Source organism: Anabrus simplex, chromosome 9, assembly GCF_040414725.1.
Source record: "Anabrus simplex isolate iqAnaSimp1 chromosome 9, ASM4041472v1, whole genome shotgun sequence".
In the NCBI taxonomy this organism is placed as follows: Eukaryota; Metazoa; Arthropoda; class Insecta; order Orthoptera; family Tettigoniidae; genus Anabrus; species Anabrus simplex.
In genome coordinates this window covers 97,434,509-97,454,725 of record NC_090273.1, presented here as the reverse complement: position 1 = coordinate 97,454,725, position 20,217 = coordinate 97,434,509, and positions in this window count along the sequence as shown.

The window sequence follows — 20,217 nt, the reverse complement described above, 5'->3', positions numbered from 1 at the left end:
AGGGTGGTCGGAGAAAAGTGAACGGGGTATATGAGCGTTAGAGGGATGATCATACTGAAAAATAACTTGAAGAAAATATATTCAGTATCTCAGAGTTGTCATTTCTTCAGCTGCTATGGTGAGCCAATCAGATCACTTCGCGGAGTAATTCAAATGGACTTTGCGAGGTGGTGTTTTTAAATCTGCACGTGACTTAAGACCGGTCTGAGAGCCCTGCCGATGAATCAACATCAAATACATACCGTAGGTTTCACCCGGTTCACCGTAGCGTAATTGCTATGGCGCGATCCTGTGAGATCGGAGGTCCGTGTCCAACTGCCTTCTCCGGTGAAGTTCATCCTTCGACTTGAGCTCTCAACCGCTTTTAAGTCACGTGCTGATTTAACAACACTGCCTGGCAAAGCGCATTTGAATTCGACACCCCCATTCCCAGCGATCTGATTGACTAACTTCAGCAATTGATAAAATGAGAACTGTGTGAGATACCGATGTTCTTTCACAAGGCGAGTTAGCCGTGCGGTTAGGGGCGCGCAGCTGTGAGCTTGCACAGGTAGTGGGTCTGAACCCTACTGTCGGCAGCCCTGAAGATGGTTTCCCGTGGTTTTCTATTTTCACATCAGGTAAATGCTGGAGATGTACCTTAATTAAGGTCACGGCCACTTCCTTCCCACTCCTAGCACTTTCCTATCCCATCGTCGCCAGCAGTTTGTGTTCTTTTTTCTAATTATACCCATTAGTCCCGCTTCCTGGAACAAGGTCGGGGGTGAGGTGAGATGAATTTATATGGCATATATTCACAGCCGGATGCCCTTCTTGTTATCAACCTCGGTTAAGAGCTAGTGACGATGAAATGAATGATGGTGAATAAAATTGGATAACTAGGTGGAAGGAATCGGTTGTAGCCTATGAATAGAAAGTGTCCATCCATTTGTCTGGAAGTGAAAATAGCAAACCACGGACATTCGACAGTGCGGTTCGAACCCACTGGTGTCCCGAATGCAGAGCTTGGCTCCATAGTCACAGCGCGTTGACACGTTTGGTCACTCCAGTTAGTCTTTGACGCTTTGAGTTAAATAATCTTTTTCTACCACTTTTCCCACATTTGTTGGTTCGCGGCTGTGACCTGTGTCGCACATGTAGATTCGGCCTTGTTTTATGGCCGGAAGCCTTTTCTGTCACCAGCCCTATATATGGGGATATAATCACTATTGCGTGTTTCTTTGGTGGTTGGTAGTGTATTATGTTGTATGAATATGAGGAGAAAAGTGTTGGGACAAACACAAATTACCCAGTCCCCGAGCCGGAAGAATTAATCAAACGTGATTGAAATCCTCGACCCAGCCCGGAATCGAACTCGAGGCTCTCAGAACGGAAAACTTCAATGCTGACCATTCTTCCAAGGAGTCGGATTTTGAGTGAAAAATTATTATTATTATTATTATTATTATTATTATTATTATTATTATTATTATTACTTTGAACCAAGTTGGTGGATTTTATTCCTGTTCAATCCAATGGTATTTGAAGGTGCTTACATTCTCCAGTTTTATTGTCGGTAGATTTAGTGTCACCTAACAAGCAGGATCATTTTCTCACACTACAGTGGCTTTAAAAATCATATAGTTATTGGAGCATTAAATCAAAAGAATTGTTCATGCCGAGTTTACAGAACTTCTTCCCGCCGGTAAAGCTACCGACAAGTTGCTGGGTATTAGGCACCTTAAACTACCGCCCACCGAGCTCGATAGCTGCAGTCGCTTAAGTGCGGCCAGTATCCAGTATTCGGGAGATAGTAGGTTCGAACCCCACTGTCGGCAGCCCTGAAACTGGTTTTCCGTGGTTTCCCATTTTCACACCAGGCAAATGCTGGGGCTGTACCTTAATTAAGGCGACGGCCGCTTCCTTCCCACTCCTAGCCCCTTCCTGTCCCATCGTCGCCATAAGACCTATCTGTGTCGGTGCGACGTAAAGCAACTAGCAAAAAAAAAAAACAAAAAAAACTACCGCCTGACAGATGGGACTGAACCCACTACCCACCATCTGAGCTAGAAGACCGAGTAGATAAATAGATAAATAAATAAATGGTTAACATACCTGATATATACCTGATTAGCGTTGTTCTGTCGTTTTTCTTCAAGATGGGCACAGAAGAATCTCAGTTTGTGCCGGCTCAACAACTAACCATCATCAGATTCAATTCCAATTTCTACAGCCACTGCGTGCAACCTTATCTACCTGAATCTCTCCCTCCTCTAACGTTCTCCTCAATCCATTCTTCAGCAACTTCGGCTTGTTTTCTCTCAACAGATTGAATTTCGCTTCTCATAATGAACTCATTAATATTGATTTGACAGGAGTTACTTTCCCCTACCTCTGTGCTTACAGCAATCACTTTCGTAGATTCTGCACGGCCTTACCACCTGGTGTAGACGAACTTACAGTGAGATATTTCCCGTAAGTAAAGAATTTTCAGAACGCCGGTGGAAGGAGAGAGATATCCATATACTAACAAACATCTGTGTAAGTATTTATATATGAAAAAATGCACAATTCTAGCCCTTCAGGCAAGTAACTCAATGTTGAAAACTTCATAGTGATATGAGTGATATTTTGGGTAAAAAAAATATAGTGTCTGTCTGTTAGGTCATCAGCCCAGAGGCTGGTTGGATCCTCAAATAGCATCACCAAAGGCTATGAAGTTATAGGGAAACCACAAAAACCAATGGCAGTACCAAAATGAGGCGTACTAGGCAAGATGAGGAGTAAGGTAGTTTGCCATTGCTTTCCTCACTGGGCCAGACAGTGCTATTGTAGCACAACTAACCCTATTAGCAACACCTTTCATGGCACACTGGTTGTGCTCTGAATGTCATTAATCAGCACCACCCATACCCCAGCAGCATCCATATTGTCGTAGCCATGGATGAGACTGGGACTTCAGTGGAAGCTACACTTTATTCTGGCCTGTGCCAAGAGATGGATGCAAAAGTACTGTATCCATCAAGAAATGACAGCAGGCAGGAAAATATAGTATGAGAATATATTCTTTATTTATTCTCAAAAATTACAATCCTTATCGTAATCATCAAAATCCGGTCGAATAGATTAGCAGTTTGCCTTTTTCTTACCACTACGAGTGCGAATGTGAGTCAATGCATTGTTTAACTCAAGCTAAAGTGAACCGATCAATCTGGTCCTGATTGACAAACATAACAATGCATACTAAATATTTCGTTTGCAGTGAATTACCACTTCGGTTGTAGTGAACACGAGAATTATAAAAATTAAGATTACTATACAACACATTGCCTTGTAAAATTATGTACTTTTTCTGCATAAGCTTGATTTACAAGAGAAAAGTTTCTATTCTTTTTCTTGCTAAATTCAAGAACGGATGGAGCTCAAGGAAGTGAGTTGAGAGATCCACCCTACTAACCTACGATCAAAAAAACATCTCCTTAGAGAAAGGCAAACCTTCCCTGTTTTCCGTGACATAAATTCTGCCCTTTTCAATGTATTGACCATTCTGGACATACCTGGGTCACTGGGTGGGGAAGAAGGAGAGTCGTTCAGTTAACGCTTCTGCTTGTATGATGCCCCCACTTGTTTTCTAAGCAGTTGAGGGTCAATCACTGTAGGATACAGTCGAAGGCATCGAGGGTATAAAGCAAGCTCTGAGGTGTTTAGAAACTGTGAACAATGTGGAAACTAGTGAAGAGAAATCAAATGTCCCAGAATAGGATTTACATAAAAGTCTAGGACTTCTTCAGGGCTCAGTAACACAGAGTACAGTGCATGAAAATGTGTCTCTATTTTATTGAACAATGAACAGTATGGAATTAACAGAACTAATTTTTACTGGAAGAAGATATTTGGTTATAGTGAACCAGATATTTCCGTCCATAGCGGTTCATTATAGCCGGAGTTTTCTTATCTCATTTTACTAATGTGCAGGCCTTTTGGTTCGACTCCCATAGGCGACCTGCGCTTCGTGATGAGGATGCAGTGATGATGAAGACGACACATGCACCCAGCGCCCGTGTCAGCGAGATTAACCAATGATTGTTAAAATTCTCTGTTCTGCCGGAAATGGAACCCGGAGCCCCTGTAACCAAAGGCCAATACGCTAATTATTTAACCGCGGAGCCGGACGGACTTAAGGATGATGCCAGTCTTAGAGCGAACGGTTCTACACGTCAAGGGAAGACAATCCTCACTTCAAGACTTCAGATACGGGCTAATAGTCGACCATAAAATCCTACCTGAACAGAGTATTGAATATGTGTCGCCTGTTAACAATAAAAAATAAGGCAAAGTATGACCCAAGATACTCTTAATTAAAGGAGAACCACAACCACGGAAGTATACCTGTGTCAGCCTTCTTTTCGGTATTTCATCACGACTAATGTCTGCATTCGAGTTTCAGTGATAACATCCTCACTATTAATCTTAGGAGCTTACGTCAGATCTTTTTTCACCATCGGAAAGTTAATTCACAAGCAGCATATCACCCATCACACACAATTTCTTATATGCTTGTAATCCTTCACCTCTTATAATAATTCTAAGAGTCTTTGAGGCTCCGCGCGCATTGAGAGGTGATTTCAGCACCAAATTTGAACACTTTTGTTTATAGTAAACAGTCCAATAGCTAACTTCTGATCAACAGCTGAAGCAAGATTACAGTTCAGTAAGTAATAAGGTCTAAATCTTAACTGGTTCCCTCAAGCCAACACGTGTCCAGAATCAACATCAATTATTGGTATAGCACCTTCACACATCCGGAGGGATGTTGCTGCAGACACGTAGAGAATGCAACAGGATACTGATCTCCACCCTCCCCTATTTGGTCGCCAGCCAGCCACTCAGTTCAGATTTCAAACTGTCCTTACTTGAAGCGTTCAGGTACAACCCTTTCCTCATAACGTCTGCATACTTCCGTGCACTGAACTGAATGTCCTCGAACACTCCCTGTAACATTTCTGAGTTTAACGGCTGAGTACAAAATAATTTGAACTAACATCGGTGTCCCAATGTACAGAATATTTGCTTTACAATATTTGAATAAATAATATTGCTACATGTAATATCTTAATCTGTTTACATTATTGAACCTTTCTTGTATTAAATTACATATAATACAGAAAATGAAATGTAATATTAAAGAAATATGTAATGAGCAAATGATCACATAATATTATGTAACACTCTATATGTTACATTGTGTAAAGGTGTGAGGTAAGTATGAGGAAATGGGGTCTCCTATCACATGATGCAGGTATCTTGTGCGCATGTGATGCTATTCAAGATCCAAGACATGCATGCTCTCACCTTACTCCTCTTTGTTCCGTGGATGATTTTCTTCAATACGTATCAGCCACTTGCTATTGGGCACTTGAAATTTGAAACAGATATGGAAAGAAGAAGAAAAATATCTATGTTACGTTTCATATCTCTCATCAGCTTCTACATCAACAAACTTGTCAACTCTCTTAATCAGAGAACATTACTTGTATTTATAACAGATTAGGCAGTGTATTCTTTAAGGGGCCAGAGAAGAAGTTTCTCTTGTTTTACACCCAATATTCTCTCATTGAACCCACCTCCGCCTCTACAAAGTTTTCTCACAAAGTTGAAAAAGTGCAATGATTCTTGCACTTGCATCGCAAATGGCTATCAATAACTATTTTCATCCAAACTTGCCCAGCTGTATCACACTCTACATGCTAGCCCTCAAGGTCATAAATTTAAAATGTTCCTTCAGCTACGAGGGCGAATCAAAAAGTAAGTTACACTTCCAAGTTACGGCCATTTATGAAACCACCTACACATAGGCAACACGTCTTTCACAACGTACAACGTAAGTTCACTTTTCCACAGAGTCCCCAAGAGACTGTAAACATTTATCGGAACGGTCAACCAACTTTTCAATTCCGGATGCGTACAAATCACCACCAACCACCTGGAAACAGCTGCTTTATTCTCCTCATAGTTTCGGAATCGTCGTCCTCCGAGATCCTTTATCAGGTTACCGAAAATATGATAATCGCATGGCGCTAAGTGTGGACACCTCACACTACCCGCCAAAGGTCCGACTGCTGCAGCGATTCAAGTGGGAGTTATGGCAACAGCCTCCATACAGTCCAGGTAAAAGGTAATTGGATGCGGAGGGCCACGGAAAATAAACGTTGCTCGGCATGTGGATGTTGACGAGGTGGAAGGAATACCTTCGGATGTAAGGCTGTTTTACCGTCTGTTGTTTAAAAATAATCCACTGGTATACGTGTTAGATTATTTAGCTGTGAGTCGAAAAAGTGATAGGAAATATGTACTGTTGAGATTTAAAAAATCCAAAAAAATGCATGACAGCCCCAACGACTTCACATGAGATCCTCACGCACGAGAGGAATAATGTTTCCAGACGCACATACCTTCCGACTTACCCTACATTTTAAACTACCCCATACCCCTGTGGATGGGGGACGCAGACGAAGACGAAGAATACACCCACGGTATCCCCCACCTGTTGTCAGAGGCGTCTAAAAGGGGCGACCAGGGGATGATCAAATTAGAACCATGAAACTACTCGTGATTTTTACCACCACGCAGGGAACACCATGGGTCGCTTTTCCTTGCGCGTAGTACCACTATGTTACTTACCAAATAGGTTTGTGATTAGTAGCAAACGAGAGCGCGACGGCTTTTACAGTATCTGTGATTAGTAGCACTATATGAGCGACACCATGGGATGAGGGAACCCATGGTTCTGGCTTGCCTATGATTAGTACCCACTATATGAGGAACACCACGGGATAGCACGAGTCCCTGTGGTTAGTATACTGAGGTGATGAACACCATAGGTTTGCGTTGCCTGTCAATGGCGCCGCAATGTGCGAAACACAGTAGGTCTATAATACATGTGCGAATTTCATTACCTGTGAGTAGTACCATAATGTGTGGAATACCGCGAGTCTACGCTACTTTTGATTAGTACCGCAACACGACAAATACCATGGTTCTACTTTTCTAGCGATAAATACCATTATGAGGGGCCAATGACCAGGATTTTGGGCACGTTTCGACAACAAGCATAATCGATTCACCATCGTGCTATAGAAGCAGTCCCTTGGTCCGTAGTACTATTCTTTTGTGAGAGCTTCTGTGCATGTGAGGCACTGTGGGTCGGATCGACTGATCGTTTTGAATTCATATCCGTCCGTCTGTTCATCCCCCTCCCTCCATCCATCCCTCCCATCCCATCCCATCCCATTCCTTTCCATCTCATCTCATCTCATCTCATCTCATCTCATCTCATCTCATCTCATCTCATCTCATCTCATCTCATCTCATCTCATCTCATCTCATCTCATCTCATCTCATCTCATCTCATCTCATCTCATCTCATCTCATCTCATCTCATCTCATCTCATCTCATCTCATCTCATCTCATCTCATCTCATCTCATCTCATCTCATCTCATCTCATCTCATCTCATCTCATCTCATCTCATCTCATCTCATCTCATCTCATCTCATCTCATCTCATCTCATCTCATCTCATCTCATCTCATCTCATCTCATCTCATCTCATCTCATCTCATCTCATCTCATCTCATCTCATCTCATCTCATCTCATCTCATCTCATCTCATCTCATCTCATCTCATCTCATCTCATCTCATCTCATCTCATCTCATCTCATCTCATCTCATCTCATCTCATCTCATCTCATCTCATCTCATCTCATCTCATCTCATCTCATCTCATCTCATCTCATCTCATCTCATCTCATCTCATCTCATCTCATCTCATCTCATCTCATCTCATCTCATCTCATCTCATCTCATCTCATCTCATCTCATCTCATCTCATCTCATCTCATCTCATCTCATCTCATCTCATCTCATCTCATCTCATCTCATCTCATCTCATCTCATCTCATCTCATCTCATCTCATCTCATCTCATCTCATCTCATCTCATCTCATCTCATCTCATCTCATCTCATCTCATCTCATCTCATCTCATCTCATCTCATCTCATCTCATCTCATCTCATCTCATCTCATCTCATCTCATCTCATCTCATCTCATCTCATCTCATCTCATCTCATCTCATCTCATCTCATCTCATCTCATCTCATCTCATCTCATCTCATCTCATCTCATCTCATCTCATCTCATCTCATCTCATCTCATCTCATCTCATCTCATCTCATCTCATCTCATCTCATCAGGGGCCGATGACCTCGATGTTAGGCCCCTTTAAACAACAATCAATCAAACTACCTCACTTCCCCCCCCCCAAAAAGCTAGCACAATTATATACAACCTATAGTAATCTGGAAGAAGGAATATTTCTGATGTTGAAAGAATAATACTGACATTCATTGAGGGGTTCCCCAAATAAGCCTCCGCAAATAAGCTGGCAAATATTATCCGTTTATAATATCCGTATTGTAAGCCTCCGTGGCTTAAGCAGCAGCGCGCCGGCCTCTCACCGCAAGATTCCGTGGTTCAAATCCCGGTCACTCCATGTGAGATTTGTGCTGAACAAAGGGGATGCAGGACAGGTTTTTCTCCGGGTACTCCGTTTTTCCCTGTCATCTTTCATTCCAGGAACACACTCCAATATAATTTCATTTCATCTGTCAGTCATTAACCTTTGCCCCAGAGGAATGCAACAGGCTTCGGCAGCCAGCAGCGTTCCTATCCTCGCCGCCAGATGGGGCTTCATTCATTCCATTCCTGCTATTTGCTTTACGTCGCACCGACACAGATATGTCCTATGGCGACGATGGGATAGCAAAGGCCTAGGAATTGGAAGGAAGCTGCCGTGGCCTTAATTAAGGTACAACCCCAGTATTTGCCTGATGTGAAAGTGGGAAACCACCGAAAACCATCTTCAGGGCTGCCGACAGTACGGTTCGAATCCACTATCTCCCGATTACTGGATACTGGCCGCACTTAAGCGACTGGAAACAGGACATGGATTTTCATTTTCAATAAATTTATATTTTTTTATTAATGACATTTGCATTTACATTCTCCTTGAACTTATGAACGTATGAATATACAAAAATGAAATATTAAAAAGATCATTACAAACTGAATATAAGCTATAACATAGCAATCCCAGATCAAAATCTGCTGATTGAAAGATAAATTAAATAAAACCCATCTCATTACCGCACAAAGTAAATGCGTGATTTAGAAAATAGAGAATAAAACAAGCTAATAATTATTCCGCTATCATAAAGTTTAGAAGTTTGCATCTTCAAAAAATTAACATTTACAGGAGAACACAAAATTGTTCACATGATCAATATTCGTATAGATCATGGGAGAGTAGGCTTGAGTTCTTGGGTAATCTCGGTTGAGAGAGAGAAATATAAAAAATATTTTTAAAAGCTATTTTACAAAACATACATAATTTTTCCTCTCCTATATCACAAAATACTATAGCTCATTGATTGTCCTCTATCTCAGTCTGCAGATGACAAGAGAAGGCAATGATAGCTATCTGGTGCCTTCATTGAGGTGAAAATGCAGCCAGTTTAGTGGATGCGTATGGTTGGTAGCCTGTCCTCACAGACAATCGTAATTATTTTTACACTGCACAGGAAGCGATGCTTAGTGTCGAATTGTCTATTACAATCTCTAGCTGTTTGTTCATTACAATGTAATTGCAGCTCGTTAGTATAGTGATAAACTCGGACGGAGAGGGATTACGCTTGAGATATTTAATTAACTTACATTATATTGTTGCAAATTTCCCAAGATAGTGATTTCCTATTGTCTTCTCTTGCAGAATATTGTAAATTTGAGATAAAAGTTTTCGTTATACGCAAATGAAAAAGTATTTACATTTCTATTAACTGAAATTAGTTCATTCCTTATGTACGAAATTAATAATTTTAGATCTAATACGTCCTGTTCAAACCGGTTTCGAAAGATAAAAATAACGATCGAGAGGATTTGTCGTGCTGACCACATGACACATTTTAAACTGCAGGCCTTCGGGCTGACGAGCGGTCGCTCGGTAGATCACGGCCCTTCGGAGGTCCGACGCCAATGGTTTCGATTTAGTTTAAGTCCTATTCAAGGTGTCATAACTGAATTGAAAATCCACTCATCGGTTGATCAGATAAACAAAACACGTAATACATGTACAAAGAGCTTTATTACGAAAAGCTCAGTAATATGGGTCGCCTATTGTAACAAGTTTTTCGAAGAAGTAGACGAATTAACCACACGTGATTAAAATCCCCGACCTGCTCGGGAATCGAACCGGGTACGCTCTGATCCGAAGGCCTCGATGCTGGAACATCCAATCAAGAAACTGGAAGGTCATTTGAAACGTAATTAACTATTTTAATTAAATACACCATCCTTATGTACGAGTAGGCTACTTTATCTAACCTTGCGGTAAGAAATTATTGTTTTAATGGGAAGTAAAACATGCTCTATTTTAAACAGAAGGGACAAGGGCTGGGCTGATTAACTCAAATGGGATAGGGCTGGCCTTTTTCCTTCAAGTTGACAGGTTCAAACCTGGCTCACTTCGGTGGATTTTGAAGGCGTTCATATTTACCGACATATGCGTTTTCGAAAAGTGTAAGTATAGTTAGAGGAAAATAAAAATTATTATTATTATTATTATTATTATTATTATTATAATTATTATTATTATTATTATTATTATCTGACTCCTTGGTGAATGGTCAGCGTTGAGATCCTCGGTTCAAAGGGTACCAGGTTCAATTCCCGGCCGGGTCGGGGATTTTAATCGCGTATGATTAATTCTTCTATGTCGGTGACCTATCCTATATCCTTTTCATATTCAGACTAAGCATCACACTACCAACCACCTCAGAAACATGCAATAGTAATTACATCCCTCCAGATAGGGTTGGCATCAGGAAGGGTATCCAGCCGTGTAAATTAAATCTACATGCACGACACAGTTCGCACCCACGAATCCACAAGGTGTGGTAAAAGCGGTGGATTATTATTATTAAGGGAGAAAAGTGTTTTGAACCTTCGAAGAACGAATGTGTTGGAGAAAAGGGAAAAAGCCACGAAGTGTGTGAAATTAAAAGATTCCCTAGGTCTCGTAAACTAATAGCTTCGAGAATAGAAGAGAGCAAATGTGACCTAGGGAGGTCATATAAGAAAGATGAAAGCGTGGAGCCTATCTCAAGTAAGTGAAAACAATGATCGACCCAGCCATGAGTCCTGTGGTTAATAACCCACCGTCCAAAGTTGAAAGGCCTTTGGGTCCCTCTTTCCACCACCTCTTGTGACAAACAGGGCATTACCTAGTTTAGGTTTTCTAACTACCTCGACCAGATGGTTTAGCCTGGATTATGATTTAGTATGGAAAGTCAGTTAGAGTGTCATAAAGAAGGTTTAATTCACGAAGGTTTCATGTCTGAAACCGTAATTATGCAGGAAATATTCACAAGAAACTCTGGTATGTATGTCAACATCAGATTCAGTCTGAGCAGTGACAGCACGACGAATATCCTCTTTCATCGTTTAAAACTTTCTTAATTAGCAGCATTCTGTATTTGACACTTTTAATGGCTCACGGGCACTTCATTCCTGACGTTGAAAGCGGAGCTGTGTAGTGCTGAAAGAAACATTGGTGAGATGTTGTAAGGAAACTTCAAGGTGGATCAAGGAACGAATTTTTCAGAATGATCACTCTACGTATTATACGGAGGAGTGCAGGAGTGGATAGTTCGCCTACGATTACACTGATTTATAAGGAAGGGGGATATCTAACATGATGTTTACTATTTCTAGTGCAGTTTTTCATGCTGATTTCAAATCTGAAAACCGTTTTGTTCTATTTTGATGAAGTTACATTTTTTCGTGCAACAGCGTTCATAGCAAATTGTTTTAATTGACTTTTGATATTTTTCATACAAAGCAGAAACTTTTCATTTGATTCCTTTTTATTGTCAGTGACAGTGGATATTATGGCGTCCAGAGGTTGCATAAATTTACCAGACCTATTTTGCTATGTGTGCGGCTATGTAACAGACAAGTACAATATGCACTTCTTTCTACAGCTTCACCAACGCATTGTATAAAAACGGCATCAACTTTGGAGAACAATTAAAAGAGAAAAAGCAAAGCAAAGCAAAGCAAAGCAAAGCAAAGCAAAGTTACTTCCGTACAGGCCATGAAGGCCCTTGGAGGAGTGGAAGGTAAAGGCTTCCACCATTGTTAACCTCGGCACGTGATGGGGTAGAGTGGTCATCTCTACGCCCGGCCGCCTTTGCCCCCAGGAATTAACCTGTACTCATTTTTGATGTAGGCTGAGTAGACCTCGGGGCCATATGCACATCCGGAAGTGGAAATCTCGTTTCTTAAATTTTACGAATTCCTGACGGGGATTCGAGCCCACGTCCTTCCGGACGAACCGAGCACGCCTTTACCGCCTCGGCCAGACAGCCCCTTCAAAGAGAAAAGGGATAGTTTAATGCCTCACATCAACCAGACCAGCTAACAAAACCTTGGTCCCCCAGATGGAAGCTGACAGATGATATATTGCATCTATTACACCTATGCGACTGAATCATGGAAGCTTTAGAAGCCATTTATGTTGCATAGCAGTTACTGACACTCTCCGTACAGTCCATGACATAATCAGTCAATTCAAGAATTAAATCACATTTTCTATATCGAGAACAACTTGAAACGTTTTTTTAATAGTTTGGCTGTGTTGGGATTCCAGTCCCCAGTGAACATTCAGTGTTTACTTTCATCGAACAATCTCGAGATATATAATGCCATTGCTTCTTTTCTAATGTTAATTTGTAACATCAATTTTGTTTAATATTGTTTCTGTTTAAGTAAGTAATTTCATACGGTTGAGTTTTATTTTACATTTGTAAAACAATTTCGTGAGAAATGTTTACCTTTTGTTCACTGTTACTAGAACGTCGCCAGGACTACACTTGAAAAAAGATTTTAATTTGATCTGGGGTTCAAAAGTGGTTGTTCTTTTCCATACGTATTGTTTTATTTTGTGTGTTTTGTTATATCGACTGGTATATAATTATGTATGATTGTGGATTGCTGCAAGACTGGTTCCTTGGATCCCACAGCCAAATAAATAAATAAATAAATAAATAAATAAATAAATAAATAAATAAATAAATAAATATAAAATAAGAGTTTTGTCTGTACATTGCTCAGAATTTGAAAATAATGGTATTTCTGTATCGGTCATGTCCATAGTAACAAGAAAATGCACTTTTTACTTTTCCGTAATTTCTGTCTGTCTGTATGTATGTATGTATGTATGTACACGCATCACGAGAAAACGGTTGAAGAGAATTTAATGAAAATCGGTATGTGAAGTCGGGGGATGAGCCTCTACAATCTAGGCTATAAATCATTTTCCTCACGCTGAGTGAAATGGTAGTTGAGGGGAAGGCCTAAAATTGAATTCTCAACTATTTATGTTATTAGTGGTCTAATAAAAATCGGTATGTTAAGTCGGGGGATGAGCCTCTACAATATAGGCTATAGATCATTTTGCTCATGCTGAGGGAAATGGTAGTTTACGGGAAAGGCCTAAAATTGAATTCTCAACTATTTATGTTATTAGTGGTCGTATTTTAAAGAAAATGGGTATGCAAAGTTGGGGAATAAGTTGCTATAATCTAGGCTATCAATAATTGTATTCACGCTGAGAAAAATGGTAGTTTAGGGGAAGGCCTAAAATTTAATTCTCAAATATTGTTGTTATTAGTAGTCTTATCTTGATGAAAATCGGTATGCAAAGTCAGGAAATAAGTCGCTATAGTCTAGGCTGTAAATTATTTTATTCACGCTGAGTGAAATGGTAGTTTAGGGGAAGGCCTAAAATGAAATTCTCAAAAATTTCTTATTAGAGGTGTAATCGATGAATGCTACATAACTAAGGTTATATAGTATTAAATTTCCTATTATTCATGTCTTATTCACTGTTACCGTACTGGCTATGATCACAAAGATATTCATGAATTTGAATTTTCGTTACTAAGTCCATATCAGCGCCGAGTAACCAGAAATGGGTAAACAGTATTTAATGAAAATCGGTATGTAAAGTCGGAGAATAAGAAACTACAGTTTATGGTATAAAATATTTTACGAATCACAGAGTCGAAAGAAAACTAAATGTGAAGGCCTACAATATAGAAAGCTCATAACATTGATCAACAATAACATTACATTGACCATTGTTTGTCGTGATGTGCTTTGTGTTTTCTGTTGCCCCTCATCTCCGGTAGATAGGATTACTACTGCGTACAGAGTATTTTTTTATTTGATTTACGTTGCACCGACATAGATAGGTTTTATGGCGACGATGGGATAGGAAAGGGCTAGGAGTGCCTTAGGCCATAATTAAGGTACAGGCCCGGCATTTGACTGGTGTGAAAGTGGGAAACCACGGAATACCATATTCAGCGCTGCCGACAATGGGGTTCGAATCCACTATCTCTCGGATACAAGCTCACAGCTGCGCACTGCTAACCACACGGTCAACTCGCCCAGACGTACAGAGTGTAACAGCCTGTCTGAATATTGATGTGAAGTAGCTGGGGAGTTAGATAAGTTTCTTCTTTAGCATGCCGTTCCCCTGGTTTATAAATTTTCTGATACTACTGGTACGTAACACACTGGATCATCACAGCATTCGGGCTATTCAATCCCTACTCTGAAGCACTGATTGGAATGAACAGTGTGCATATTTAGCGGAATAATGGCAGATGAGTGTTCATGGCAATCTGCGGCCTGGTCATCCCAGCTCTGGAACTTTGGACTATTAGATTGGCACCGCAATCTAACCGCAGCACTGTTCGTTAAAAGTGATACAACGTGCGGCTTTCCATTAGATCGAGTATTTTATATGATAGCATTGCTTTTAATCGCTACATTCATATTTACGTTTTTGTAATGACCAATGTTGATTTCAGGTTAGGAAAACCACAAAGTTAGTCTTTCTGAGAATCCCGTAGCGAAGCACGGGTACATCAGCTAGTAAATAAATAAATAAATAAATAAATAAATCATTTTGTGCTAAAGCCATGTTTATTACTACTCCATGTGGCATTCACTGCTCTAGTGAAACTTCTTCCCATGAGGTTCGTTCCTTGGTACAATGTTAAACATATGTAAATCGTTTATGTCATATATCTCAAGAACTGTGGGTGACAGGGGAAAAATCTGTTTGCATATTTTGTATCTAAATGTTTCAGTTATCATGGAACGCGTGTTGGACGCAAGGATAACCGCCGAAATTCTGTTTGTTGTTGTTGTTGTTGTTGACCAGTGTTATTAATGCTTTTTCTGTTATAATGAAGGAATCTCCTATTAAAATACAATACATGATTTATTATAAATCAATTCACAACTAAATGCCACGAAAGTGACGAATTTAGTTCCCAATTGAGACCAAAATCACTAAATAGAGCATATTAAGGAGTTTATCGTCCCACAATGTTGAGGTCTCCTAATGCAATACATTATCATGTGTTCCTAAATTAGCAGTCTTACTTCAAATACGCTGGATAACATTAACAATATTTAATTTTGATTTTAGAGCGTTTCTTATAAGAAAACTTTATTTGCAATGTATACAACCAACGAGAAACTTGTATACGATTGAATGTACTGATGTATTGAAGAGAAAAATGGATCCTAAAAGGTTTGAGAAGTCATTAGTGGAGATCTGGATTTCGGACGTGAACGAACCTTCTCTGTTGGAGTTCTGTTCGAAAAAACTAAAACTGCTAAGAGAAAATGAAGTTGAATTTCTGAACATGAGTATGACAGTTATTGGTAAATGTGAACCTGATGCTGAATCTGAGTGAATTACTTGGAATACAAGGCGACTGTGACGTAGAAGAAGAATATAAAGAGCCCCTAAACTTAAAAATAGCTTTCATTTAATTACTGTGTGAACCTGAAAATATAATGAATTTTCAATCATGTGCTTAAGCAGATCAGGATGGGTCCAGCAACGCATTCATTATAATCAATTGTAACCGAAAAATGGTAAAACTGGCTTCATTCTTTATAATACTACGTATAACACAATAACGGAGATACGTGTGTTGTACCTCTAATTAGTGGGCAGTTTTTCTTCCCTTATCTCATGTCTTATGTGCTACTGAAGAAAATACTCTGCCACTTTTTTATACCTGTATACATATTCACCCGAAAATTTCATTTATCTGGAAACACTCCGCGTTGGAAAAATATACACCAAAATATTATTATTATTATTATTATTATTATTATTATTATTATTATTATTATTATTATTATTATTTAACAAAAGTTTAATAATAATAATAATAATAATAATAATAATAATAATAATAATAATAATAATTGTACCGGGAGGTACACCTCTACGCCGCGCATTCAAAATCAGCGACTTAAGAACTCCCCTATTGGTCAAACAGTGAAACTGATAACACAACAAGTTGGAACTTTAATCAGAAGATGTCTCCACTGAAATATTAAGTAATTTTGTTATTGTGCAGTTTTCTAAACTGACTGAATTTCTCCTTGTTTTGTTTTGATATACATCAAAAAGTTTGGACATTTTGTACAGATGACACTACTAAAAACTATAATCATGCACTCTGGCTCAAGGTGGAAGAACTTATAATTTAAAGAAGTTTTGCATTTCTAGGTTTTTGTAACTGATCTATGTTCATTTATTTTCGGGTTTGCAATACTTCCTTTTTCTTCCCGCCAGTTTTGAATCTGGCCAATGAAAAGTTTCTGTAATTAATTTTCAACCTATCACAGGCTTCTTGTTCGATTTTGAGTGTTAATTTTGAACTTAACCAATAAAGTTAAGAGGGTGTGTCCTGGTTAGTCTTGAATGATCTCTAACCTTCCCTGAGGGTATATAAACTGCGGCTTTTAATGTTTCCTGGCCAATTGTTCGTCGTCTTTCTGTGTGTGTGTTTAAGCAGGAGGCGGGTGGCCTCTTTTGTCGGCTGCTAGAACGTCTACAAGGTAATGGCCACATAACTTAATTCTTTCTTGCTACCTCCGCAAATTATTCCGAGGGGAAGATCCGAATCTTTAGTTATGTAACAAACTTTTCTAAAATGTAAATCTTCTTTCGGCTAATGTAAAAACTTCATAAAATCTTTAACTGTAAATCGGGGATAGAGAGTGAGTTACCCTCTTGAGCTCCCCTTCATCTTGGTTTGAGGTGGCTACGTTTTCGCAACCTTTCGTTTCTGTAATGTATTAAAGTTATTTCCATACGAGCCACCTCAGTAGTGTGGGAATAGCCACAGTTTCATCGGCCAAGAGCCCTATAGGATTTTATATTTCATTATCTCGAGTGCAGGGTACGCCTCCATTCATTTTGTGTTTGGGCCAGTTATCTAACCTGTTCGTTTTTCGCAAAGGCCATGTAGGTTGGGTACTAGATACTCCTGTGTAGAAACCAGTTCAATTTGTAAATTGTGGCTTGAGAGGCCAGATATTGTACAACTTGATGTAATGTTGCCTTGTGTAGGCTTGGAAAACTGAGAGCCTGTTACCTCTTTTTTCAAAGTTTTGTAACAGTAAGGGGTGCCTCTGGGAGGCTAGATATTGTGATTTAGGGAGCAAGTGCTCTTGAACTAAGGGATTTCTGCCCTTAACTAAATAATACCACTTCCATTTGTAAAATTGTAGAATCTGTAAAAAATCACTAAACCTGGATTTTCCTAGCCTTGTTTCAAGATTGCTATTTGTACCTGTCATGTTGTTATGTTCACTCAGTGAAAAGATTGTCAAGTTTGTTTTCGGAAAAGAAATATAACCTTTTAAAGTTTTAATTCAATTTTGATGTTGTAGTTAGACCCATTCACCCCGACACCTTCTTTAACCTCTTTCTACTCCACGGGTAACCCCGGAACAATACTACTACTACTACTACTACTACTACTACTACTACTACTACTACTACTACTCGAGCTGTTATTTATACAAATTCCCTCGAACATTGATTTCATCTCTACACCGATCAATTAATTTGGCTCACGGAGTCCCACTTCTCCATAGCAAAGTTAATTTAGTTCCTGATAATTCTTGGAATTTTCTCTAATTACCATTTCATCATAATTATATTATGCACGCAGTCCTTAGTTAAGTATGTCAGGGTTCATTTAAAACATCGCAACGCGTTTTAATATCTTCATGAATAGGATTATGAACTCCCAAGTTTGTATGTAACTTAATAGAACTCGGAATTAATGGAAGCACAAAGAAATTACAGAAAGGACATTCTAGATTAAAAGAAGTCTGAAATGTAAAGAGAGAAAGGAATGGGTAAGTAAGGAAGATAAGAAAGAATATCCTAGACATTCACTCGAATGAAATCAAGTTCACAAATTTGTGTGGGATCTTGAACAGACGGCTTCCCATCGCGCGCAAGGAGAAAGGAGAGAAGAATATATATTCTAGACGATTCCTCTTTGTGATGGAATAATTTTATCGTTCGTCAGTGGAACGTGGAAAGCTGTCAATGCAGATGGAGTAGAAACTCTCGCGTAAATACCATAGGTCACCGAGGCAGTACATGAATAACATTCTGTAGTATTCAAGTATTTTTGAAAAGGGTTAGTCAGTAAAAATCCACAGTTCTAGCTCTTCAGGCAAGCAACTCAATGTTGAAGACGCCCTAGGGATATGAGCTACGAATTCTAGGTAAAGAAAATATGATAAAGTATGAGAATATATTCTTCATTTATTCCTAAAAATCACAATAATTGTTCAATCAATGTTACGCGGTCGATTAGATTAACAGTTTGCATTTTTCTACCACTACGAGCACTAATATGAGTAAGTGCATTGTTTCACTTAAGCACCACTACGAGCGCTAATGTGAGTCAATGCACAGTTTCACTTAAGCTCTTGTAAGTACATTCGGTGTGGACATATATAAAAAAATGAAAAATACCTGAGGGCATTGAACCAAGGAATACAATACAGAAATAATTATGTAAATTAATTAAATTGGCTAGGATTTGAATAAAAAGAAAGCGAGTAAAGAAACAAGTTGTTTTAGGCTGTTTTTTCCGGAACTTCAATTAGGCCGCAAGTGATTTTCGAAATTTGTTGTTCTAGTTCAGGTCCTCTCAGGGTGCATGCGCTTGGTGCATGCACTATGCACGGTGCAAAAGACGACTTCGCTTGGTTGACCAGAGTGCAGACCCCCACTCCTCGAATTGGAGCAATAGCGCTGTCTCTCTCTTTCCCCACGCCTGTCTCGCTCGCTCCCCCTGTCTCTCTCTTCCTCACTTGCGGCGTAGCGCTCCAAATCCGAGCCGAATTGATCCGAGTTGAGCCGAGCTTAGCCGAGTAGCCCAGAGACGAAGTGTAGGTACGAGCCGTGCCGAGCGGGAGCGATGCACAGTGCACGGAGCTCTTGCGCCTCGATTTGCACGCGTGAGGTTTTGGGCGTTTGAGAGGCCCTATTCTAGTTTGATAGAACTACTGGGAATATCAATTTGAATTTTTCCTGTGCTATTTAGCCCTTCAACTTTCGGCACAATTGAGAAAATTGCTTAATTTTACGTTTTTCATGGTACGGGGAACCCTACTTCGTCTGCTAACAAATGATTTTAACACTAAAATACAAAGTACATATTTCAGAAAGGGAGACTCCAAATTAATCACGAATCACTATAATTTGAACATACAGTAGATTAAAACAGCAAACTGCTTATCAACACTCAGTATTGACAATCTTCCCGACAGTACATCCAGTTTTCAAACCCAAGAAGGATTATTTATTTATTTATTTATTTATTTATTTATTTATTTATTTATTTATTTATTTACTTATTTATTTATTCTTCACATATTTTCTTCCCTTTTGACTCTAAACTATAAGGAATGAACGACAAAATCAGGTAAAATAAATAATTGGCGAAGTTACCAAATGAAACGAAACCTGTCATTTAAATTATGTAACAAAATAACTTAGAATAAGGCAATAATTGGCACAGTTGGCAAAATAAGACAATCTACATTTGCAAGCACACACCTGGCTTTGACCCATATCCTCACTGCATAAGTCGGCTAGTCTGGTATTACGAAATACCAGTCCCAACCGACTCTGACAACACAATGCATTTCGCTGAGTGCACTGTCCTTCCTACTGCTGGCTCTAATCTGTCCTCATTACCATTTAAATATC